This window comes from Odocoileus virginianus, chromosome 26 (genome assembly GCF_023699985.2).
Source record: "Odocoileus virginianus isolate 20LAN1187 ecotype Illinois chromosome 26, Ovbor_1.2, whole genome shotgun sequence".
Taxonomy (NCBI): domain Eukaryota; kingdom Metazoa; phylum Chordata; class Mammalia; order Artiodactyla; family Cervidae; genus Odocoileus; species Odocoileus virginianus.
Window position 1 is genome coordinate 19,712,822 of NC_069699.1, and position 26,298 is coordinate 19,739,119.

Here is a 26,298-nt window from a genome sequence, read left to right on the forward strand (position 1 = left end):
TGCCAGATGCTGCCTCATATGGTGGCTGTTGCCCAGAAGGTGGGTAAGACTGGGTTACAGGTCAGCTGACAGTGGGGCCTAGGGATCCAGGGCTAGTTCTGGCCCACAGTTGGGCAAGGCTGGATCCTAGAGTAGCTGGCTGCAGGCCTTGTGGGTAGCTGCGCTAGGTGCTATTTTAAGTGGTTCTTTGTTGTCATTGTGCTCTGGCTAGAAACTTTATAACCGGACATTTACCTTGTATGGATGATAGTGTCACAGAAAATGAGTTTAAGTTAAGAGAGATAGTGGTTCCAGTCTATAATAGTGTAGGAAGTACTGGAATGAGTGATGGAATGTGGGTGTATGTGGGAGGGTGGTGCTTCCCAGGAAGACTTCCAGGAAGTCTTCAGGAACAGAGGATGTATAATTAAGACCTATATGTGCTTGAAGGCTAGAGTTTAAACCATGTCTCTTAGGTTCCTTTCAATTTTATTTCAAGTTTCTAGATGTTAAATCCGTAATGTGAGAACATTCTCTCACACATCATCTGTGAGTGACCAGTGTACATCGAAGTGGCTCCTTGTTCTCAGATCAGTTCCACAGTTTCATAGGGTGGGCCTGAGCATTCAATTAGGCTGGAAATGTGTGATGTATTTTGGCAACTGGAAACTGCTTTTTAGATTCTAAGAAGAGAAAGAGCTGCAGATTCCTGATCCCCATCCTCTGGTGATAGTGTCCTCACCTCCAACTGCTCTTTTACCTCCAGTCTGAGTTTTACAGGCTTCCTTTATGTCATTATCAATACTACATGATCCAGTCTGCAGTTGTTTGACTCCATGGATGTGGAACTGTGAATACAGAAGACACACTCTACAGTTATATGTGGATTTTCAACTGCATGGGAATGAGGGTTAGTGTCCCTAGAAAGCTCATTGTTCAAAGGTCAGCTGTAGTTCTTTCAAAATCTTTCCTAAAAGTTCTAGAGTATTTATTTTTTAAGTGGAAGGACATACAGAACAGTAATTTCTGCTTCTTAATTTTTTGCCTGAAGCTGATGATATTTTTGTGCTATGCCAAGAGTAATATTCTGTCTACATGTAGTTTCTCCACTTGTCAGTACTATATGAATACTGCTCAGATTTATTTGCTGAGATTAGGAAACTGGCATTTATGCACCAATGATGAAACAATTAAGAACTTGGTTATATTATTGTATATAGTCTCAACTTCCCTAGGTGCTTTCTGGTGAGGTAGTTCTAAATGATCACGAACCTCTACTGAAAATGGCAGGTGCCTGAACTCTCATGGGTCATTATTTCGCTTTTATGTGGAATCATCTTTAAATTTTTCAAGGAACCAGAGTTGGGAAAGGGAACTCATAAGATGGGGAGAGAAAAACCATGTATGTCAGAGCAGCAGTATGAACTGTCCAAATCTATGAATTATCAGAAAGACTTCAAAAATCACCCTATTTTGCTCTACTGGATGATTTGCTAATTTATTTTAAGCTCTTAGTTGATAATAATAGAATTTTCTAACCACAAACGGCTGTCTAATGCAGAACTAACCAAGGTAACAATGAAAAGCACTCTGTGATTTAAATATATTGTTTTCTAAAGGTACTGAGACACCCTGGGGCAAGTGAGGAGCACTCATAGGGGCACTGCAGATTATTTTAAATGTTCAAGGGGAACACAGTGATACTTAACATCTGTGTGAATTATTATTTCTAGGATAGTTCATTCAACCTCAAATTCTGCTATATTCCTTTTGATTAGGTCATATCTTTGCAAAGTTGGGTTTTGGTGATTACTGTGATTGATATAAAACAAGTACCAGTGGTAACCAGTAGGAAGTGAGAGTGAGTTTTCAACTTCTGAGGAGTTGGGTAGTGACCTGTAGGCACACACATCTCATTAGTAAGTATCTGTCTTTAAGAATAAAATAAAAAAAATTGAATTTATGTGAATTGTCTTTCCAAATGGCTATTAAGTGGTTGAGACATAAATAGTTGTTTTGATGTAACAGAACTCTTATACTTTCTCCTGGCTTAAGAATGTCATGAAAAAATTAGTCAGGCCCTAAGGTTGGTGGCTCAGTGGGTAAAGACTCTGCCCGTAATGCAGGAGACCTAGGCTTGATCCCTTTGTCAGGAAGATCCCCTGGAGAAGGGAGTGACAACCCACTCCAGTATTCTTGCCTGGAGAATTCCATCGACAAAGGAGCCTGGTGGGCTACAGTCCATGGGATCACAAAGAGATGGACATGACTGAGTGACTAACACATACAAGGTTACCATGAGTCAAAAAAGTTTGACAACCTGTAGGTGAAATGACTTTTGAAAATTGGTTTGGGCTCTGGCTTTTTTTCTTCTGATAAGCTTTTGTATTTTTTCCCATCATTTTACCTAAATATAATCGTAACTATTTTTTAGGCTATTTTTTTGTTTCTGCTAGCTTTCCTCTACCTCTTCCTTATACCTCTGCGCTTCCTCACCAGGTAGGATCCTGATATATGTTGTTAGCAACCTAGTATATATCCTTTTATATTTGTCAAGGATATGCTTCTATAAGACATATATACATATTTATTTAAATATATAAGGCTGGGAGGTATTACTGTTTTATGAAAATGAGACAGTGATAGTTACAAATGGTAAATGATATCTGGGCATTATTATGGAAATAATTTTAACCTTGTAGACCCTCTGTAATCATCTCAGAGATCCCAGAAGTTCCTTGACTACAGTTTGAAAATATTTGCAATAGATATATTTTTTTTAATAGCAAATGAAAACCTAAATCTGGATTGTAGTGATACACCCATAATAATTTTTTTAAGTTCTATGTAAGTATTTCATGTCTAAAAATGCTTAATAATTTTTAGTATCTACAGTATATAGTGTTATAAATGTAATGTGGTATGTTATGATAGTGTTATGATAGATTTTTCTTAATATTTTTCATTTGCTTTATTGACACTGATAAAATGTCTTTTGAACTTACAGTTATTTTAAATGCTCTAGGATGTTAAAATTATTTGTAATATTCTTTAGATTTTTTTTGGATGTGCTGTGTGTCTTGCAGAATCTCAGTTCTCTGATCAGGAATTGAACTCGGGCTGTGGAAGTGAAAGCCCAGAATCCTAACCATTAGGCAACCAGGGAACTGCCATATTTATAATATTCTTTTGTATTTTCTTTTTAATTGGCATTGGCCTGGTGGCTGACAGTGATGAGAACCATGTCATGTGCTTATTGACTCTTTGTGTATCTTCTGTGAATTTTGTTCATGGCTTTTGTTTGTTGAAAAAATCGAGTTGCTAGATTTTATAATTGTTCTTTATATATTTTGGATGCTCTCCTTTTAATATATGTGCTATATTTTTTTCCAGTCTGTGTGTGTAAGATGGTTTTGAGATTCTGATGAGGAATTATACATTAGGAACAGTACTTGGCACATAGTAGTTATTCAAAATAGATAGAACAGAGGCTACCAGTCTATAAACTCCTCTTTCATATTTTCCTTATTGATTTGATTTGGGGACTATGGGCTTAACATCATTGCTATTCTGATAAAAATAAACAATAACACATTTGATCATCATTTTATTTAACACTTTGTTAAGAAAATGAGTCAATCACATTTTTTTGTTCAAATAAGTCATTTTTTCATTTCAGAATTAAAATTTATTTCTCTTTGCAGTGTCTGTGCTCAGCGTCAAAAGACATTCTACATTCTAGGCTGTTATCACTTTGTATAGTATTAGGTGTTCCCAGTCTTTTTTCTTCATTAACATGGTTTCTGCTTTGTTTTCCTCCGGATTCATAAAATTCAAATTTATAATATTCAAAAGAACATTAAGAAACCATCATTACTTTGTAGTTTTTTATTCTGAGTACTTATTTTTATTATTTTATTTTAGTCTTATAAATGCCAAAAAACTGCATTTATTCCTTACATAAGAACTGTAATGCACTGACAAAAAAAAAAACCCTAAAAATTTTGGAAATAGAAGTGACTATGTAATTTAGGAATATTGTGAACTGGTGATACTTTTAAGGTGTCTCGTAAAGAACATGCAGTATACTCTTGTAGCATACTGCGATGTGGGTCAAGCAGATGGGTGTTGCAAATATTTATTATCTGTCACTAGTATGGGAGGCTCATTTAGGATCTATTTTTATGACATACCCTAACAATAGGCTTGAATTAATGAAGTGAACTTATAATTTATAAATTCTGTTAACTTTTTTTTTGCTTATTATATTACCATTCTAGGATTACCCATCAGTATGGAAGTATTTGAACATTTTAACAGTTCTGGTGTATATCAGATGACTACATGAACTCTAATCTTTGCATTCTTGGAAGTATCATTCATTCCTCAAATAGCTACTAATTACTTTACAAATATGAGGGACTATGAACCACTGTGGGAGAATATAATTATGTAATAAGATCCAGAATGTGTACTCAGAGAGCATGTAAACTATGATACATCTATACAAGCAAATAGAACACAGAAGAAAATGCTTAAGACTAGGAAAGAAGTATTAATAACATATAATTTGCATTCACAGAGATGTAATAGTTTTGTTTGAGAAATTTCATTGTCAAAGACTGAAATCAACCATATATATAGTATTTTTTCCTTATTATAATCATATACTCTCACTGTGAAAAAAATCAGAAACTTTACACAGTCACAAAGAAGAAAAATTGCTTATAATTTCATGTAACAGTTTCCATTATTAGTATTTTGGTGTTTGGCTCTATAGAATATAGGCCCTTTTGAAAAGTAAAGATATATTCTGGGTAGAGTTCTAGGAGTAATGGAGATAATATACAAAGCTCTTGCTGTTGGTATTTGTGGAAGAGGAAGGCTATTAGTTATCTTATGCACAGATTGCTTAATGGACAATAATGATTTGACCAGAGATTATGTGTGTAACTTCACCATTGTGTCCAAGAGATCTGAAATAAATAGTGCAGCTTCCTTACTTAGTGGCTTAGGGACAGAAGAATCTCGGTCTTAGAATTCTGAGAATGTGATAGGCTCTACTCAGAAATAGAAACAAGCCTCATTTTACTTCAGAGAAGGACTATCAGCTGATTATTAGAGACAGCATTATACTTATATGAGAAGTAGAAGCTTAGCAAATCCACTATCACAATTATGACCACATAAATGTTATCAGTTAAATCTTTGTATTTAAATTAAGATTGGTTTAAAATTCATTTAAATTTTTTAAGTAATTGTTTAAACTAGTGTGAATTCCTTAGGGGACTAGCTAAAAGATATTTGGGTGCAAGAAATTAATCACAGTGAAGCAAAAGACATGTCAAAGATATTTAAAGTGTATCATTCACATGTAGATAATGGAAAGTTAATAGTAGGGCCACTTGTATGCAAATAAATAGAAAAGTATGGCAAGCCCACTTTTTTGTACTTTTCCATTTTCTCTTTTAACTTTTCTCATTCTTAACTCTCCTTGCTATTTTTCTAGTGTCCTCTTCTGGTGGGTAATACCTACACTTGTCCTCATTATATGGTGTCTGATCCTTAGGCTTATTCTGTGCTTTCTCCCTTTGTCAGAAATGTTGTTACTATCAGCTGTTTTCTCTGTTACATGTTGAAAAGTAAACTAATGTGCTGATCCTCCCCCAAATATTAATTTTTAAAGGGTATTTTAATTTATTAATCTTTCAGTCCTATTTTCATTTTGACAATTTTTAGAGAGGCAAAATTTTAACCAAGAAAGAACAGATATTTCATGTCGCACTTTCAGATGGGTTGACAAAAGTATTTAGACACTGGGTTAACATAGACCCCTCAGTTCATCCTATAGACAACCAAACAATTCCAGTTGAATATATACTTTTACTGTGTCAAGAATAGAAGAGAAAGGTGCTATTTGTGTCATATGGGAATTCCTTTTCCATGAAGTTTTACAGACTTCATTGTTGCCTCCAGAAGTTGCATTTGGGAGCAGTTTTCCAGAAGAGATTTAAAATAAAAGGCGCACACTTACAGAAGATTTGCACGCCTTCTCTCCTTAGTGATTTCTCTATCCCTGAGAGCCTAAAGATCGTCGGGGAAAGGCACCCCATGCGGAACGTCAGTTCCTTTCAGACCCACAGTCTGAGCTCCTAGAATGGCATAATACGCAATCTGAAATAGAGAGGCAGTCATCTAATTCGTTTTGTTCTCAGAGTGGAGAAGTGTAGCGCATGATTACAGATTGAGCCTTTAGGAGAGCAATAAAATTAGCTCTGACAGTCGTCTCCGATAAAATAACTTTTTTCATTGAGCAGAGTATCTAATCAATAAAGACATTTTTGGTGTTCTTATTTGTATAATACAATGTTTGAAGATATTATGTCTCTAAAAGTAGTCATAGGAAAAAAGAATACATGATTGAGACACCTTATCTTAAGAGAAATGGTCTATGACATTTAGGTTTTAAACTAAGGTTTCCTTTTAAGACCTTTTTCTAAATAGGAATTGACTGAGCAACAGTTCTTTCACCTTATACTCTTTTGCAGGTATCATTATTTTCCCTGAAAGTGCCATTTAGCATAAAAGGGTTGAAATTGAAATAACTGTGGCTAAGAGCCATTCGTATTACCATAAAGATTTTTTTCCCCACTCTTGGGGCCAAGTAATTCTGTTTGTTTGCTTTGATAAGGCAAGAATTGGGGAGTAGAGAAATTGTGGAAAGTTTGTATAAAAAGATTTTTTATTCTAATTAGTGATTGTATAAATTAAATAGAAATAGTAGTCTGTTAACTCTACATCCTTCCTCTCTATTGCATCTTTTTGAAAAACAGGTTTAGAATTCTTAGCATTGTGTCTTATTAATGGCCAGGTATTGCTTCTGGTAAAACTGCAAAAAAGCCTACCCCACCTTCCCATTCATTTGAAAGTGATTTCTTTCCATGGCTAGATAAGTACATTGATTTTATGTTTCATGGAGATTAGTGGTTTAACAAAATGTTAATAGGGATTATCGATTCTACTTTTTGTACATTACTTTGGACTTAGTAGTCTTTTTAACCCATGCACAGTCTTTAAAGATGTTTTCTTTATGCTCTCAATAATATTAAATAAAATGTATAACAATTATACAAATCAGGCATATTCAGTTCAGTCGCTCAGTCATGTACGATTCTTTGTGACCCCATGGATCACAGCAAACCAGGCCTCCCTGTCTATCACCAGCTCCGGGAGTTTACCCAAACTCATGTCCATTGAGTCAGTGATGCCATCCAACCATCTCATCCTCTGTCGTCCCCTTCTTCTCCTGCCTTCAATCTTTCCCAGCATCAGGGTCTTTTCAAATGAGTCAGCTCTTCGCATCAGGTGGCCAGAGTATTGGAGTTTCAGCTTCAGCATCAGTCCTTCCAATGAACACTCAGGATTGATCTCCTTTAGGATGGACTGGTTGGATCTCCTTGCAGTCCAAGGGACTCTCAAAAGTCTTCTCCAACACCACAGTTCAAAAGCATCAATTCTTCAGTGCTCAGCTTTCTTTATAGTCCAGCTCTCACATTCATACATGACCACTGGAAAAACCATAGCCTTGACTAGATGGGCCTTTGTTGGCAAGTAATGTCTCTGCTGTTTAATATGTTTTTTAATATATGTCATAACTTTCCTTCCAAGAAGTAAGCGTCTTTTAAATTCATGGCTGCAGTCACCATCTGCAGTGATTTTGGAGCCCCCAAAAATAAAGTCTGACACTGTTTCCACTGTTTCCCCATCTATTTCCCATGAAGTGATGGGACCAGATGCCATGATCTTAGTTTTCTGAATGTTGAGCTTTAAGCCAACTTTTTCACTCTCCTCTTTCACTTTCATCAAGAGGCTCTTTAGTTCTTCTTCACTTTCTGCCATAAGGGTGGTGTCATCTGTATATCTGAGGTTATTGATATTTCTCCTGGCAATCTTGATTCCAGCTTGTGCTTCTTCCGGCCCAGTGTTTCTCATGATGTACTCTGCATATAAGTTAAATAAGCAGGGTGACAATATACAGCCTTGATGTACTCCTTTCCCGATTTGGAACCAGCCTGTTGTTCCATGTCCAGTTCTAACTGTTGCTTCTTGACCTGCATGCAGATTTCTCAGGAGGCAGGTCAGGTGGTCTGGTATTCCCATCTCTTTCAGAATTTTCCATAGTTTATTGTGATCCACACAGTCAAAGGCTTTGGCATAGTCAATAAAGCAGAAATAGATGTTTTTCTGGAACTCTCTTGCTTTTTCAATGATCCAGTGGATGATGGCAGTTTGATCTCTGGTTCCTCTGCCTTTTCTAAAACCAGCTTGAACATCTGGAATCATGGTTCACGTATTGCTGAAGCCTGGCTTGGAGAATTTTGATCATTACTTTACTTGTGTGTGAGATGAGTGCAATTGTGTGGTAGTTTGAGCATTCTTTGGCATTGCCTTTCTTTTGTATTGGAATGAAAACTGACCTTTTCCAGTCCTGTGGCCACTGCTGGCATATTAAATAAACAGGAATATTAAGTAAGCAAAATTAAGATTGTGGGCTTTTACCAAAAAGTCAAAGCCAATTTCCAAGTCCTTATATAATCTTCTGCATTCTGGATTGTTTTTTTACTATTCTGTTGAATTGTTCTTTCTTTATAAAGTGTTTTATGCTACTTTTTGAAAAGGAAATATGTTCAAATAGATTGAAAAATCAAAGCAATGTAAAAAGTTTATGGTAAGGATTCTCATTCCTACTCCTGTTTTTACCTTTCTTCTTTCTCTGTTCCTACAGTTTATTCTACAGGTAACAATTTTTATTATCTTCTTTAAATCCTTCCAGTTTTTCTTTATCTAAGTACATATTCTCCCCCTCTCCCCGCCCCCCGCGCCCCACCACAGTTCACTTCATACATAGACAATTCTAAATCTTTCTGTGTTATTTCTTCTAATTATTTTCTCTCACCCTGAACTGTAAACATGTTCCCCAGACTTTTTGGCTTTTTGGTCAGACAAACCTGTATTATAGTGCTGACCCTACTACTTACTAAGTGTGTGACCTTGAGTTAAACTTGAGGGTCTCAGTTACTTTACTTTTAAAATGGAAGTTTCTTTACCTATGAGATAGGGTTGCTGTGAGTATTAAATGAGGTGATCTATGACTGATAGCCTGTGGTGGGCAGTGTGTATCAGACTTTTTTCCCTTGGCTTTTTCTCTCTCCCATAGTATAACCACCCTTTTCCATCATCCCTTCCTTGAGGCAAAGGTACTATAACCTCACAAATCACATAATTAGCCCCTGCCCATCTATTCTTCACACTGCAAGTAGAGGGGCCTTTCTGTGGCTTGTGTCACCTGCACAAAGGATGAACTTCGAAGATCATCATGTGATGCTCATCATGATCTAGGCTCTTCTTACCTGTCCAGCCTTATTTTATGCAATTCCTCTTTTGTGCTCTATACTTTATCTACCTGTCCAGAGGATATTCTTCATTTTACAGTTCATAGATCTTTTCTTTAGAGTCAATTATTAGAGCTTTCTTAGTTTCCTTTGGTGGTATCATATTTACCTGGTTTTTCATGATCCTTGGTTTGTTATGCTGGTCTCTGTGCACTTGAGTAAAAGGGCTCCTCTTCCAGACTTTGTCGGTTTGCTTTGCAGAGACAGTTCTCCAGCAGTTGGCTTAGTTTGGGTTTCTGGGTGTGTCTGCTGGTGATGTCTTTGGGCAGATGGTCTATTTTTGAGTGAGGTGACTATTTGAGCTCTGAGGATGGGGATGAGGGGTGTGCCACTGGCTGAGAACATCTGGATAAGACTGCTGGCCTGGTTCCCTACCCATGTGAGGTTTTAGGACAATTTCTGTGCTTGCTTGAGTTCTCTGGTCAGGCTTACTACATGGTCAGGACTGGGTACTATAGTCAGTAGCTGATGGGACTATAACTTATTAATAGCTTCCCTTCACTGGCAACAGGCCACGGCTCAGGGCCTGTAGAGATGTACAGTTTGTGGGCCTGATTCTAGCCTGGTCAGATGTTCTCACCAATTTTGCTCTGCAGACAAGGGAAGTCATGGGCTGTGCTCTGTGTTCAAGTGCCACTATATGTAGGGCTGTTGAATGGGCTATTCAGCTCTGGGTGTGCTCTGGTTAGATTCTCTGGTCAGACAGCTGAAGGCTGTATCTAGTAATGAACAAGGCTACAAGTTAAATTCCCTGTCTGGGTGCAGTGAAAGAAGCAGCTTTAAAACTGGTAAAGCTTTTTGTTGTCTTAACTCAAGCCATTGCACATCCCATGTTCCCTGGCTAAGGATGTCCTCTGACTTCGCTCTACAAGCTATTGGTTCCGTCTGCCCTCCTCTCAGCTTAAGCCCCACAGGTACACACAACCTCTAGGACTTGTCACTTGCCCTTCTGGTCAGAAGACTCTCTCCACAATAGGTGGAGGTGTGACTCAGCACCTCGCCTGAGTTTGGGAAGCTGGGATCTAGGATAGAGAAAATTTCTCCTTAGAGGACTCAAATCAGCAGATTGGCATCCTGTCAAGCTCCCTGGCCAGAGTCCACCGCCAGCTTGTTGCTGCGGGTAAGCAAAGCCACCAGTTGGGTTTGCTATTAATACTTGGGCACTGCACATGTGAACTTGGTCTGACAGAATCCTTGTTGTTGCAAGCCCTTCCCCACTTCTCTGTCACAATCAGATTCACAGTATTTGAGGCCCATAGATTCCTCTATGATCTCTGTGGTAAAATCAGAGTAGAGTTCTACTGTGAGAAATTAGAGCAGAGTTTCCCCAAAGTGACCCACAGTGCTTTGGAAAGCTAGTGTCCCCCCGCCTCCAGCCCCTGGTTCTCTTTTCCCACCGGAGGAACTGGAAACTGATGGGAGACCTCTCTGCATGGTACTGCCTTGGCCTGGAGAAGGGGCAATGTGGTCAACATGTAGACACTTCCCTCACCCTTCTTATGCAGTCTGCCTTGATGGCTGAGGTGCAAGGGGTACTTCAGACTCACCACTGTGTTCTGGGATTCTCTTACTGGTGTTTTGATCTTGAATAGATGTGAGTGTTCTTGTCAGGGAGAAGAAATGACCTGTATTTTGCCATTTAGTCCATATGCAGTTTTTTTTTTTTATTATAAGCTTTTTTATCATTGCATAAAAAAGAAACTAGTGTGAGATTTAAGTGAATTGGCTTTAATGGCGACTCATAATTTTCCTCTATCACTAAGTACACTGTTTAACCTGCTAACTTTTCCCTGCATAATAGCTAGACTTTTCCAGTGAAGAAAGTAGTGCAGTAACTTATATTTTGACTCAGATTCCTTGTTGTTGTTCAGTCACTAAGCCATGTCCAACTCTTTGTGACCCCATGGACTGCAGCACACCAGGATTCCCTGTCCTTCACTATCTCCCAGTTTGCTCAGACTCATGTGCATTGAGTTGGTAAGGCCATCCTACCACCTAATCCTCTGTCAAGCATTTCCTATTATTAGAGCTATTCCATTTGACCACAGTCATATACAAAATTTAAATTCCAGACCACATGTGTTGACAATGTTGAGAATTTAGAAGTTTATACAGTTCAGAACTAGTTGTGTTTATCAGCAGTGTAGCTGGAAAGTAATCACAAGTATACTAAAAATTGCCATGTTAACAGTGAAATTTACTTTACTAGCTCTATTTGTTCTATGAATTGAGCTTCTATACCATTAGCCAGTGCCTGGCTATGCTGGGCTATTGTGTTATTGAAAAGTAGTTTTTGAACTACTTTCTTTGCCCTAGATTCACCTACATTTCCAATAAAACATTTTTGTTTTTTTTTAGTCTTAGCAATCGGCTTAAAAGCACTCGTGTTTATATGTGAGATATTGAACATCTGCTTCTATTAACTTTTTAATTCAAAACCCTTTCTTTCAAAAAATTCTTTGGCTCTGAGCTTATTTCTTTTTTATTTACATGTAAGATCCGCTTGAGTTTTGACCAGTCAGCTTGTCTCTACAAATAATGTATTGTGATTTTAGTACTTTACCCTCAATTATGACTACACACCTGAAGTCAATATACAAGGTATCATATTTCTAATAGAGTTGGTACAAATTTGTTTGGTCCTCATTTACTTGGAGTAAACTTCACCATTATCACTTGATTTACTGCTGCTGCTGCATGCAGAAAAATGAGTGCCTCTTCTGGAAAATATATTTCAGTGAGGTTTATCTAGGCATATGTAAGTTAGAGTTAAAAATAAAATTATTTTATGTTTTAATTTAGCTTATTAAAGTATAATTTAAAAAATAAGCTTAATCTAAAATCTAAACAATTATAAAAATATTATAACAAGTTTTAAAAATAGAGACCTGCATTTTATCAGATTTTTATTCCCTTGTGGGTTACAGGTGATAAATTCATTAGAAATATCACATATTTCAAGGTCTTATTGTGTGCTTAGCTAGCATGCAGTTCAGGCCTCGTGCTGCTCACCACTGAGTTTGACAGCATCCACACTTGTTTATACCTTGTCTATCAGAACGACTCCACTGATCCCATACTTGCATGTTGTGGCAATGCCAAAGTGTTTAGTAAGTTTCTAAACTCTTACTATCATATTCTGTAGTTATCTTGTCAAGGACTGATAACAAACTACTGGTTCACAGACCACATTTTGAGTAATGCTGGCCAGGCAGATATTAACGGGCTGTAATACCACCAACTAATGTATGTTAAATTTGTATGCCAGGCTGTTTGGCAAGAAGTTTACATGTTAGTCTCATTTAATCCTCACTATAATCCATTAAGACATAGATAGTGTTATCATTTCCACTTTACAGATAACAAAAATAAGGCTCAGAGTAGTTTAGTAAATTTTCAAGGTCATAAAGTCTCCCCAGTTGGACCTGGGATTTAAGACCCGGCCTGTGGACTCCAGAACCTGAGCTCTCAATCTCTAACTCAAATGCCATAAAGCAGGGGTCCCCAACCTCCAGGATCTAATGCCTGATGATCTGAGACGGAGTTAATGTAATAATAGTAGAAATAAAGTACGCAATAAATGAGATATGTCTGAGTCATCCCCAAACCATCCCCTTCCCCACCCCACCACTCCCCCGCCCACCTCGCACCCCTCCTCCCTCTCCGCCCTCGCGGCCATGGAAAAATTATCTTCCACAAAACCAGTCCCTGGTGCCAAAAAGGTGGGGGACTGCTGCTATAAAGCATTGTCTTAGACCTTGCAGGGTGAGTTACAGTGGAAAACATGAGAAACTAGGTTCTGTTCTTAGTTTTGGTGCAACCTAGTTGTATGGCCTTTGTCAAGTCATATTATCTCTGGGCTTTGGTTTTTCTATCTGAATGTGACATGGGGAGGGTAGAGACATCGATTATATGTTCTGTAAGTGGTGGTGTGCTGAAGGCAATTATATCATCTCGGAAGAGCCAGTTGTTAAATTCATATGTATTTTTTTAAGCTGGGTTGATGTCATCTTGATAGCTTGAAACTGACCATCATGATAGTACTTAAACCATGGAAATCAGCAAACTCTGTAAGTTAGGGCTTTCCCTTGGTTATTAAACATTTGCTAGCATAAGAACACTGCTTTTAGGTCTCTTCAGGTTAATTCCATATATTTTCAATCTTTCTGACAATCAGGAAGCAACTCCTTTGTTTCTTTATCTCGGATGGTTAGCATAGTAGATATGTATCTAGTACATATTAGATGATGATGATGATGATGAAATCACCACATCTATACCTTAAAACTTTGGATGAGCCCTGCTGGAAGGTATTTCCCTGGGAATAGTGGCCCCTTATCGGAAGTTCTTATGGCTCCAGTGACCTGTGTATAGGCCTAATTTTTAGTGGAGATACTCTAACACTGTTTATAGCTTTCTTTTGCAATCCAACTGGCCTTTATCACATTATTATGCTGAATGGGAAAGTATAACACAGACGGTACATATGAAGTCATTATCCTTTATGCTAGTTTTACTGAGTTCTGGATTTAAAGAACATCAGTGGTTTTCATTTTTAGTTCACTACAAGACCCTACTGTGTTGGTCTAGCCTCCTTTACTAACTTGGGTAGCATCCCTGCTGTTCTATCTCCAAATTTTTTTCCCTCCAGTTTCCCCTGTCTTTCTGATTAGCTCTTGGTCTCTCTATTCGTTTAACTCATACCCTGTAGCTGTTTTCCTATAGCTAATCCTCATTTTCATGCTCTCTCTTAAACAGTCTTTCTCCTTAGATCCAAAGAGTTACAACTGGTTCTTAATGTAATGTTTGGCATACTACTTTAGTGTATTGGGTTGGCCAAAAAGTTTGTTCTTTTTTTTTTTTTTAAATTAAGATGAAGAAACCTGAAGGAACTTTTTGGCCAACCCAGTAATGATGATGTAACTGATGAGGTAATGGAAAGAATCTCAGGCTTTCGGTAAAGGAGACCTAGATATTTTGCTTTTGCTTTTTTTCTTTAAGCATTTGAACTTTTTTTCATTTATCAGATGATGCAATTAGATTATATCGTGATTCCCAAACCTGCCTGTGCCTCAGTATCACCCAAGGAATTTGATTAAAATATAGATGGCCTGTCTCACCTTACTCCAGAACTAATGTGTCTCTTTTGGGGTTGAGGGACAAAGAATGAAGTGGAGAGTTTATTTTTTTCTATATAATGGGTGGTAGAACTAGAGTTTCAGACAGTTTCCACATTCATTTCTTTCTTTTCTTCTTGTAATGGAAACAAATAGGACTACAACCAAGTATCGGTGGAATATTCTACTGATATTATACTCAAAAATTCTCATTTATCATTGTAAAATAAGTAGTTACTTTTTTAATGTAATAGCAGCATTTATAGAAATCAGTTAAACATTTCTTTTTTGTTGAGTCACCTAATGTCTTTTCTGGTTATTGAAGGTGGATTCCTGGTCAGTGAAATCCCCCAGGGGTCTTGAGATCTGAGAGAAATTCCTGTCATATGCTTGTACCCATGAACTACTTGGATGTCATGAGAATCAGGGTTCAAATTTGTGTGTGTGTGTGTGTGTGTGTGTGTGTGTGTGTGTGTGTGTGTGTGTAAGATAACTAGAGACACAGTGAAATGAAACTGATTTGGGAAATTAGCTTCCTGGGAGTTCTTAAAGGATACAGATTCTCTTCAGATACTAGGATATGAGCAGAAATAAGCCAATGTGATTTTTTCTGTTCTTGTTCCCAAACTCCAGCTTCTGCTGCCTCTGAACTTTGTACCACAGTTGCTGACACGGTGACACTTGCTGAATTCAGCAATTAGAGCATTTTTACAGGGTCCAATGTTGATTGTACACCTGACCAACATTTTGTCTTGACTTTTTCCTGAGAGAATTCTGACTTTGTCTGAATATCCAGGCAAAGCTTCCCAGAGCTTTGTGCTTTAGAGGATGTTGGTCTCAGCAGTAGTTACAGTAGGCAGATTCTGTTTAGACTGAGCCAGTCATGGTGATTCCAGTGGACCACATACTAGTGATTGGTTTAGAGGTGATAAATGATTTGTTTTGGCCAATAAGATGTGAGGGAAGGTCTGCTGGTGTGGAAGTAGGGGGTTTGGGGAAAGGTTTTCTTGTTTTTATGAAGGATATACCAGAAGAGACCATTCATTTTCTGACTCTTGACATTATTTTGTTTGTATATTTTATCTGGAACTACTTCCGCTTTTACCAGCAGTCTAAGGATGAAGTTAACGCAGAGGAGAGAGCAAGCAAGATAATCACAGGGAAGTGGAGCTGGAGCCCCAGTCATATAATGTCTGAAATTGCTCTAACTCTGAATTTCCCCACATAAGAAGCAATACATATTATCTCAAAAAGTTGAGTCTGTCTGTGCTTGCAGATGAAGTCATTCTAACACTTACATCTCTCCTGTCTGTTATCCTGCCATGGTCATAGGCTCTTTTTCTAATCACTCATAGCACAAACTGAGGCCAGAATATAATGAAAAGGATGTGCAACGTGGAGAATAATTTTCAACTACTCATAATGCAGATCAAGCCTGGGGTCTCTCCCTAGGTGCAGTGGACACAGAGATGTGACATCCAAGAATCCTGATGGGCAGTGCTTTCTCCAGAGAGTCCCACCAGGTTGGTCAACGCTTTGTCAGGCCTGCATCACAGTGGAACTTTTGTTTTGTCCTAAATCGCCTCCTAGTGCTTCCTTTCACTGAAGTTCTTTCCTAATAAACACCTTGCCCCCTCCCCATAACCATCTCAGTATCTGCTTCTGGAGAACCCAGACAGTGATTCCAGGCCAGCTTCCTGTTCCTCCTGTTTTGTCTCTATGTGGCCAGGAGCACTTCGTCTCCCACAGTTATTCCCGATTGCTTTGAACCTTGGTGTCCAGGTAAATGGGTCAGAAAGTTTTTAAAAGAAATGCCCAGCTTCAGGAAAAACTTCTCCCCAGGATGTTTTATAGTGGGGTAGTCAGTTTTTTTCAGGGAAACTCCATTCCTATACATAGGGGACAGAGTCTTGCTGCATAGCTCCAAAAAGACAAAACAAAGTAGTGTGATATTCATAAATATATTGTCTGGTTTATACAGTCTTATCCATCGTTGTTTTTTTAACCATACTAGATGACTTCAGGTGAACTGTTTAATCTTCTGAACCTCAGCTTTCTCATTCATTGAATAAAAATAACCGTCCACCTCACAGAAATTGTAGTTAAATAATAATTATATATGAAGAGTACCTAGGACAATATTGACTATAGTATGCTCTCAATCGGAGAAGATGATGGCAACCCACTCCAGTACTCTTGCCTGGAAAATCCCATGGATGGAGGGGCCTGGTAGTCTGCAGTCCATGGGGTTGCTAAGAGTCAGAAACGACTGAGTGACTTCACTTTTACTTTTCACTTCCATGCATTGGAGAAGGAAATGGCAACCCACTCCAGTGTTCTCGCCTGGAGAATCCCAGGGACGGGGGAGCCTGGTGGACTGCCGTCTATGGGGTTGCACAGAGTCGGACACGACTGAAGCGACGCAGCAGCAGCAGCATGCTCTCAATAGTGGTTAGATTTTTTTTTTCCATTTTAACTCCTGCCTTTTTCCCCGATGTATTTTGTGTCTTGGTGAAATTAAGTTGAACATCTAGGGCAATCTTGAAGGAAAAAAATAAATGTGATCTCATTAAATGTGTGTATAATTGCTCCTTGGTATTACATGTAGGAACTCTGGTAACACGCAGTCCCTTCTGGCTTCTTTTGTTTAGCATAATGTTTTGTTTGTTGAGTTATTTTTGGCTGTGCTGGGTTCTCACTGTTTTCGGTAGGCTTTCCCTAGTTGCAGTGAGTGGGGGGCAACTCTTCATTGGGGTGCATGGGTTTCTCATTGTGGTGGCTTCTCTTCTTGCTGAGCACAGATTCTAGGTGTGCAGTAGTTCCAGTACATGGGTTCATTAGTTGCAGCATGTGGGCCCCAGGGCTCTTGGGCTTCAATAGTTGCAGCTTGTGGGCTCAAGAGCGTGGGATCAGTAGTCGTGGTGCACAGGCTTAGTTGCCCCAAGGCAGTGGGATCTTCCTGGACCAGGGATCAAACCCTCGTCTCCTGCATTGGCAGGCAAATTCTTATCCACTCTGCCACGAGGGAAGTCCTAGTATAATGTTTCCAAAGTTTATCCATGTTGTAGTATGTATGTATCAGTACTAAATTCCTTTTTATTGCAGAATATTATTCCATTCTATGAATATAACACATATCATCATGTCCATTTACCAGCTGATAGACATTGAATTGTTTCGATTTTTGAGTCTGTTTTGAATAATGCTGTTATGAACGTTCTTCGTGCATAAGTCTTTGTGTAGATGTATATTTTCATTTGTCTTTCACTCATGAGTGGAACTACCGGTTCACATGGTAAATTTATATTTACCGTTCAGAGAAACCACCAAACTGCTTCTCAAAGTGGTTGCACTATTTCCTATATTTATTACCTTTGATTTTTGGAATTATTTTAAGATTAATTGTCTGTTGTCTATTAAGAAACAGAAAGTTGTGAACCACAGTACAGAGTAGTTATGTAGCAGACACTCTGATGTGACACCCAGATTTTCCGTTAGGACTGAAAGATCTGTCCGTCTGCGTTCTGGAAGTGCTGCCAGCTGACAGTCCGCAGTGTTGTCAGCCCTTTCCAGAACTGCCCTTGGCTAATTGGCCACCTTGTTCAGGGTAATGGCTGCTTCCTAGAGGCAGAATGTATCCAATGACTAGTTGATATGAGCCATGTCACTGTCTTTTTGCCCCAATTGAGGGGGCCATCCAGTTTCAGGGTTCTCTGGGGAGCTGATAGAGGCCCTTGTTGAGACTGCATTACAGCCCCAACTCCTGTCTTCTTTCTTCCCTTCCTCCAGAAGGACGATTGCTACTCAGACTACTATCTAGTAAGCATTCTGCTCATTAGTCTGTATTTGTCCATCTGAATTGGTTCTTGAAGGAAACCAGTCTTGAAAACAACGAATTTCTACCTTTTAAATAATATAGAATACATTTATGCTTGTTTTATTAGGTAGATCCCTCTGTTGACAAGAATCAGAGTATCTTGTTGAAGCGTAAAGCCACGTTCTAATCCCTGCATAGAAATCAGCTTCTGTTACCTCAGTATCTACCAAGAGAGGGCAGTGAGATGCTAGTTAAACTAGCAGAACTGTGCTGAAAATAAAGCAGAGTTTGATTATCACAAAAATTCCCAGTACTTTGTTCTCCAAAATAAAAGATATATATATTTTTTGCTGACTCTTCCTATATATTGAGAGATCTGTAGGATATGTAGGGATTACTTCTTTTAAAATGTTTTAAATAAAGCAGAATTCCAATGAGTTCCCTTTTTTAAAGGACACTTCTAAGCACAGACTGGGGTTTTAATTTTTAATTAGTGCTTCATTTGAAGCATTTGAACAAAGTGGATTCTTCTTAAAATATAGTTATGGATGACTTATAAAATCATACAACATTAGACTCCAGGGTTTCTTTAGTTCAGTCTCCCTATTTTGTAGGTAGACACCTACACCATGTATGGTGTGAAAGACTTGAGTTCAAGAGTACCAAGGAGAACCATGACTAAACGTTGGTCAGCTGTTTTTTCACTGTACCTTACTCGTCTTCCTCTCTTGTAGTACTTTGGTTATTTGTAGTTTTTCAGGGAGTTAAAAACCCTCATTCATAAAGAAAAACACTACAGAGATCCCCCCGAATAGGATTAGTGATGGGTATTAACATCAGAGAATTAGCCTGACTATGATATTTTCAGTGACTGAGTTTGGCATGTTCCAGGATTTATTTTCTCTCTCTGCATTTCCAGTCATTTAAAATATTACTCTTACCAATAGTTGATAATTAGCATAATTAATTCAGTCTGATCTAATTGACCAGTTACTGTTTTGCATGATTTGGTTTTACTTTGTAGTACCTAAAACTCTTCCCGTGGTGAAATTATATTGTTTAAGAATATAGAACTCTCTAGGAAAGTTCCTAATAAAGTAAGAATCAAATAACCATCTTTGTTAATACCAATATTAAGTTTTCTAACCTCTTTGCTTGGCAAAACCAGGAAATATCCTGCACCAGACCTGACTCAATTTTTAACACTAGTGATATTTAGGGAGCTTCCCACATACTGGTGTCCTTTGTTAAAATCAGAGGCAAAATTCAGTGCCATTTATTTTTTGATGATCTTCTTTCCATGAATTAAAATTCTCCTTACACTTAATTCTGTTTGTCTCTGTAAACAGTTACCCTTGTTGTGACAGAATCCTAAAGAATTACAATGTGTAATTAGAAATGCATTGCTTATTCAGTGGTTTAAGTTTTCCATCTCTTCATCAGTGTGCTTTGAATTTTAGTGGTGTGTGTGTTTGATAACAGAGAAAGATGAGAGAGAGACAGACAGATGGACAGACAAGAAAGGAAGGGACCATTTCTTTGCTGGTCTCTTTGCTTGTTTTCTTTTCTTCCGTATTGAGACCTGTGGTCCCTTTATCACCTGCAGAGTTGGTTATGCTTCAGTTATTGTTTCAACACTGAGGTTTCTTTTTAAGGAGCCTAAAGCCATCTTCTCATCTTCAGTTTAGCACCAGTTTAGCTTTTCCAGTGGTCCAGCTCTGACCTCTGATTTGTCATTTGTTTTCCCTGAACTTTGAGTAAATGGTCTAACTATTCTGAGCCTCGGTTTCTTATACATGACATGTGTTAAGAATACCCAACTCATAGTTTCAGCGTGCAGTGGTAACTATGAAATATTTAACATACAGCATTCAGTCAATATGTGGTATCACTGCTTCATTGTAAGAGCTTCACCTTCAAAAAGTTCCTTTTTTTAACTGTTAGTTGCATGGAGCGTAGATAAACTAGAGCAGCTTATGTTATTATATGAGCTCTTTGTTTCCCACTCCATCCCCAAATGGGTGGAATTCTAATAGTGTCAAATAGTCAAACAGCAGGGATGCATGTCTGGTAGAATTTCAGGCATCAACCAATCAAATGGAAGAGTCTGATGGAGCGTCTTTGTTAAGTTTCTCATGACTTCCAAAATTATTCCATATGAGGAGTTTTCCTCTTTTGCCTTTGGGCATGACTGTTGAATTTTGGGAAACTTGAATTTTTTACTGTCAGGATGACCACTTTATTCATTCTTTCATTCCCGTGCTTCCCAGGCCTTTACTCTTTTCTCCCCTATTAATGGTGCCCTATCTTTTGCATATATCAATTAATTTGAAGCATGGCACTTTTTAAAGATTACTTTGTATTTTCAAGTATCTACTAGATATCCTTTAACTATGATGCATGACTAAAATTTTATTTCTATATTTAAAGCTTGAAAATTTCAATGCTATAGTTCCAATACTTTGATAAGTGTGTGTTGCTAAAAAATAGATTAGTTAAGCCTCAGATTTCTAAAGTGCTATCTTGTAATTCTTTCATTTTTTAAAAATTAAAAATATTATTTTATTGCTTAAAAATAAATTGGGAAGATTTAAAATATATTTTCTTTTTATGAAATGCTATAATCTGGGAGTAGTTAGGTAAGCTTGGAGCTGTTAACAGAGATATTACTGTGAGAATTTAGATAACATTTGTGAAAAAATGTCTTATAAGCTATAAAGTGTTATTTATTTGTGGAATCCTTATTGCCAAAGAAACTGACAACCAGACTTGAAGTCACTGTTATAAATAACAATAGGAATTTTAGAGGAATAAAAATATGGCTTGCAAGTTAATCTCTTGGTTCAAGGTTTGGCTGTGTGCATGCTAAGTTGTTTCAGTTGTGTCTAACTCTTTGTGACCCTAGGGACCGTAGCCCACCAGGCTCCTCTGTCCAGGGGATTTCCCAGGCAAGAATACCAGAATGAGTAGCCATTTCCTCCTCCAGGGGATCTTCCTGACCCAAGAATTGAACTCATGTCTCCTGCGACTGCTGCATTGTAGGTGGATTCTTTACCATTAGTGCCACCTGGGAAGCCCCCTGTGTTTGGCTACATTGTCTTTAAGATAATCAGTCTTGGAGTCTCTGAAAACACAAGCAGAAATTCAAAAGTAAAACAAAAAAATTAACACAGAGCTTTCCATGTTCCCACCAGATGCAGAGGACACTTTTTTTGTCCTACTTATTAAGTGATGAGAGTTGGGGTCAGATGTGTTAAAAATTACTACTGTAATGATGTCTGATATTGGTTAAGTATCTCTTTTGTAGTCTGAGAGTCAGGGTGCTTCTTCTCTGACATACCCCTTGCATTTACAATGAGCCTATTTTCTGATGATATCCTTTTAAACAGTATCCATTTTATCACCCAATTAATCAAGCTTGATGGAAAACCTAAATGGAATGTTATTTTTCTCAAAAGAAAAGCACTTTAAAAGTAGTGAAAGGGCAGCTGAGTTAGATGTTTGCAAGTCGTATCTATGGAAAAATAAAATAATGTGCCTTTCCATGGTGTCTTCCTTTTATTAAAGTGTTCTGATGCTGCAAATTACAAAAACACTTATGGCTTATGAAATTATCATTATCGCAAACCCCTTTTCCCTTAATTGTTAGTGTGATAATGTGTGATGGCAAGAAACGGACTCTGGCCTTTTGAAGAGGCATAGTACTAATGCTATGGCTTGTGGTGGCTCTTTTATTAAAAGTCTCACTGTTCCTTTCCAGTGACTCCCTAATTAGCTCAGGCTCTGGCCCAGAGGACTGTGCGTGGCTGTATTTAACTGCCTGGAAAGTGGCTCTGCAAAGATGCTGGCTCAGCGTAAGTAACTGGGTTGTATCCTGGCTGCCTTTTGGGTGAGAGCTTTATTTTTAACTCTGCTCCGTGTTTCAGATGATTGCTAAAGTTAGACTGTAGTGACAAGAACTTGGTTTCAGTCCTCGACCTTTGCTTCCTACTTGGTAGTGTTCATAGCCATTTTCTTCTTCTCTTCTGCCACTAAGAGGTGGAAGTAAAATGATAGGCTTCTCTGGGAAATTTTCCAGAAAATTTTCTGAAAACATTTTCCAGAGTTATATGCACAGTACTTAAGATTTGCTGTGTGTTTCTCTGTCTATAGCTCTTGCAGGAACAACTCTGTCTTCTTTTATTCAGGTCTTCTATCACTGAATGATATAATAAATAACTAAAGTAATACAAAACAAAATAAGCAATTCAGTTGCAATTTCAGGGTGGGAAAGAGGCTATAAATATATGGAAAATAGCACATCCTTGCCCACTAAGAGTGTGTATCTAAGTATAAGGTAAGGTAGACTGAAATAAGGGTCAGAGGGGAGTGTTAATGTTAATAATATACTTTAACTCAGAGAGCTTAATAAGGGGATCAGGGAATGTTTCCTGGAAAACGTGTTGTGTGTGAGGTTTTTAAAGATGGGTTTTCTAGGCGAAGAATAGACTGGGGGTATCTCCTAGTCATGAACTGAGAAGAGCCATGGCAAGGCTTGGTGACCAGCATTGATGAATGTGGCATAATGATCGGATATACTAGCAGCGAAAGCTAGAGAGTCAAGGAGGGTCTTGAATCTGCTAGGCTAAGGAATTTTAATATTTTATAGTACTGGATTTTTATAGTACTGGATCTCTCCCAATCGTGTTTGAAACTGTTGAAATATTTCTGTCTTTGTTTTTTGAAAAAACATTATATACCTATTACTTGAATTACTTTGGAGTCATGCTCTTGGTTTCAGAGCAGTACATTTTAGTGAAGCAGAAATCATTTGGAAGACATATCCATGATGTCATTTGTCTTATGTAGTCATCTCCAGAAGGAGTGACTTAAACTGGTCAAATGAGGTAATATACATGGACACTTTAAAAGGAATAATGTCAAATGGTAGATTCTATTATTCTGAAGAAAACCCTTGTATAAAGAAAACCTTTATACTATCGTATCTACAATTATTTACAACTTAGCATTGTTTTTCTTTTTCTTTATTCCACACCCTTCACCTTCATTAAAAAATAAAGACAATATAATAACATTAAAGAAAATTTGGAAACAGAAAGGAAAATATACACACAAGTCCCCTCCTCTCATTGAGCTACTTCCATCACTGTAGTCCTGGGTTAGGGCAAAGTTGGATTTTGGCTGTTTTTGCTAGGCTGGATGGCATTTGTTCTCTTTTTATCTTGAGTATCATTCTGACTTTCCCTGAAGAAACAAGCTACTCTTGGACCACATGGTTGGTGTGAGACTGACCTTTTACTTTGTCTGAAGGGATCACGGCATGGCCACATGGCAGTTGTATCATTCTAGTTATGATGATTGGTTTAGGGATGGACATGTGGTCAAGCTAGGGCTTCCCTGATAGCTCAGTTGGTGAAAAATCTGCCTGCAATGCAGGAGACCCTGATTTGATTCCTGGGTTAGGAAGATCCGCTGGAGAAGGGATAGGCTACCCACTCCAGTATTCTTGGGCTTCCCTTGTGGCTCAGCTGGTAAAGAATCCACCTGCAATGCAGGAGACCTGGGTTTGATCCCTGGGTTGGGAAGATTCCCCTGGAGGAGGGAAAGGCTACCCACTCCAGTATTCTGGCCTGGAGAATTCTGTGGGCTGTATAAACCATGGGGTTGCAAAGAGTCGGACACCACTGAATGATTTTCACTTACATGTGATCAAGCTACGCTATTCAGAACTACAGACTCAATTCTGTGACTTTTGTTAGAACTTCTGGAAAAGAAGCGTGCTTTTCCCCTGGAGTTGCTGAGATAATAGAATATAAGCCTAAAGCTACTCAAAGTCATCTTGCTACCACTTGAGTAAGAATGGGGCCAACTTGGAGGAAAACAGAACCAAGAGCCAGAGAAAAAGAGAAAGTGTTTTCTGATGGCACTGCTTGAGAGGCAGCCATGCCAGGAATTGCATTACAGTCATGGATATTTTTTAGTTATGTCTGCCAATAATTTTCTTTTTTGCTTTGGCCACTTTGAACTGTATTTTTGTCATAGATGAATACACAGAGAAATACCAGAGGTGTTAGAGTTTGAACTCAGAGGAAGAAGATTATCAGTGGGAGCTGCAGTGGTCTGGGAAATCAAAATGTTGGCAATGACATTTATAAGGCTTTGAAGGATGGCTCAGATTGCATTGTTTTATTAGACACAGCCTCTCCATCATGCTGTGGGGTTTGTGCTGAGTAGTGTGCGTCCTCCTGCCTGGCCCAGGGATGACCCACTTCCATGTACCCTCAAGGTCAGTTTTTAGGAGAGGAGGGACAGCCACCCCACCTTTATTCTGTCTGCTTGGCATGAGACATGGCTTAGACCTACTTCAGCTTACAGTAGCTCTGTGTGCACAAAGAAGATTAGAGATGCTATCAGTTTTGGCCATTTTGATAAGAAGAGAGACAGACTATGTTATATACTTGGTTTCTCCCTTTGTTCTCATCCCAGAATATTTTCCCTGGTGAATCTAGCTGATGTGAACATCAAGGACAGCCTGAAAGGACAACTTGTAGGCTGTAGACAGAGATGGATTGGGATGCTTGCTCTGAACCTTTAGAACCAAACAGTAGAAATGTCTCCTGTCATCCCCCCTCTCTATGCATCAGTGCTCAGGTGCCTTCAGCAGAGGCACTAATTGTGGCACCTTTGGAAGAAGTCTTTGTGTATCACCAAGGCTGTTCTTCTACTGCACCCTGTAAGGGGAAGCAGGAGTGAAAGTGGACAGATTTTCGAGCAGGCTTAAGCTCTGATGTCCTTCACGCTGCTGACTTTGGCATCTCTCTTGCCGTCGAGCTGTGATTGCAATCATCATCTCGGCAGGCATATCACAGCTCCAGTTAGACTGCAGATGGTTTACACCCAAGCCAACAGAAAATGTGCATAATCCATGGGCTAACAGATCCTCACAAATCCTCCAGAGACAGCAGGACATGCAACCCTATGCCCAAGCTGCTTTCATTTCTGCAAATTCCAAACTGGTTAGACAGTGAAGCATCAAAAGCAGGCATTTATGTAACAGTAAAAAGGTAGGCTGATTATGTAGTGGAGTGGCTTTGCATTTTAAATTGAATTTATCTCTTTCTCTCTTTCACTTACTTGTCCTTTTAACTAGCTCTGAATCCCAAACCAAATGTTACTACTCCAGTAAGTTCTAGTTAAACAGAATGTTTCTCTTTTTTTCCTTTTTCTTTTTCTTTCCTGTCCTCACCTCTCCTCTTTCCCCACCCTCTCTTTCTTTTCTGTGCATGTTATTGATTCCACTCTTATGAGAAAATTGCATAAAAACAAACAAACACTAAAGCAGTCAAGGCAGGTTGGTACAGAGGGAAGATCACCAAATGTCTTTTTCTCCTAGCTTCATCTTTATGCTCTGTGGACCTTAGTTTCCAAATCTATAAAATGTAAGGCTAGGAACACTATATTGTTTTGTTACCATTGTTCTAACAAATAATCATAAACTTAGTAACTTAATACAAATTTATTATCTTACAGTTCTGTAGGTAAGAAGTCTAATACAAGGCTCATGGGCTAAAGTCAAAGTGATAGCAAGGTTTCATTCTTTCCTGGAGGTTCTAGGGGAGAATCTGTTACCTTACCTTTTCCATCTTCTAGGAGCCACTACCTTCTTCAGTTTGTTGCCCTTTTCTTTCATCCTCGTAGCCAGAAACAGCAGGTCAGATCCTCATGTCCTATCTCTCTGACCTGCCCTTTGGCCTTCCTCTTCTATTTTTAAGGACTCATGTGATTACGTTGAGTCCACCAGGATGATCCTAGATAATCCGCCTGTTTCAAGCTCCTTAATCTTAATCACATCTGCAGAGTCCCTTCTGCCCTGTAAGGTAACAGAGTCACAGATTTTAAATGATCTATCTGCAATGCAGGAGGCCTGGGTTAG

At 38.5% G+C, this 26,298-nt stretch overlaps 1 long non-coding RNA gene across 1 annotated transcript in view; it reads left to right on the plus strand.

Annotated features, from left to right (window-relative positions):
- Positions 1-26,298, plus strand: part of LOC110133270 (uncharacterized) — a 135,487-nt gene that overhangs the window by 10,944 nt on the left and 98,245 nt on the right. Inside the window, exon 2 of the long non-coding RNA XR_011483781.1 lies at positions 22,126-22,219. This is a non-coding gene — a long non-coding RNA (uncharacterized lncRNA). The remainder of the gene's footprint in view (positions 1-22,125; positions 22,220-26,298) is intronic.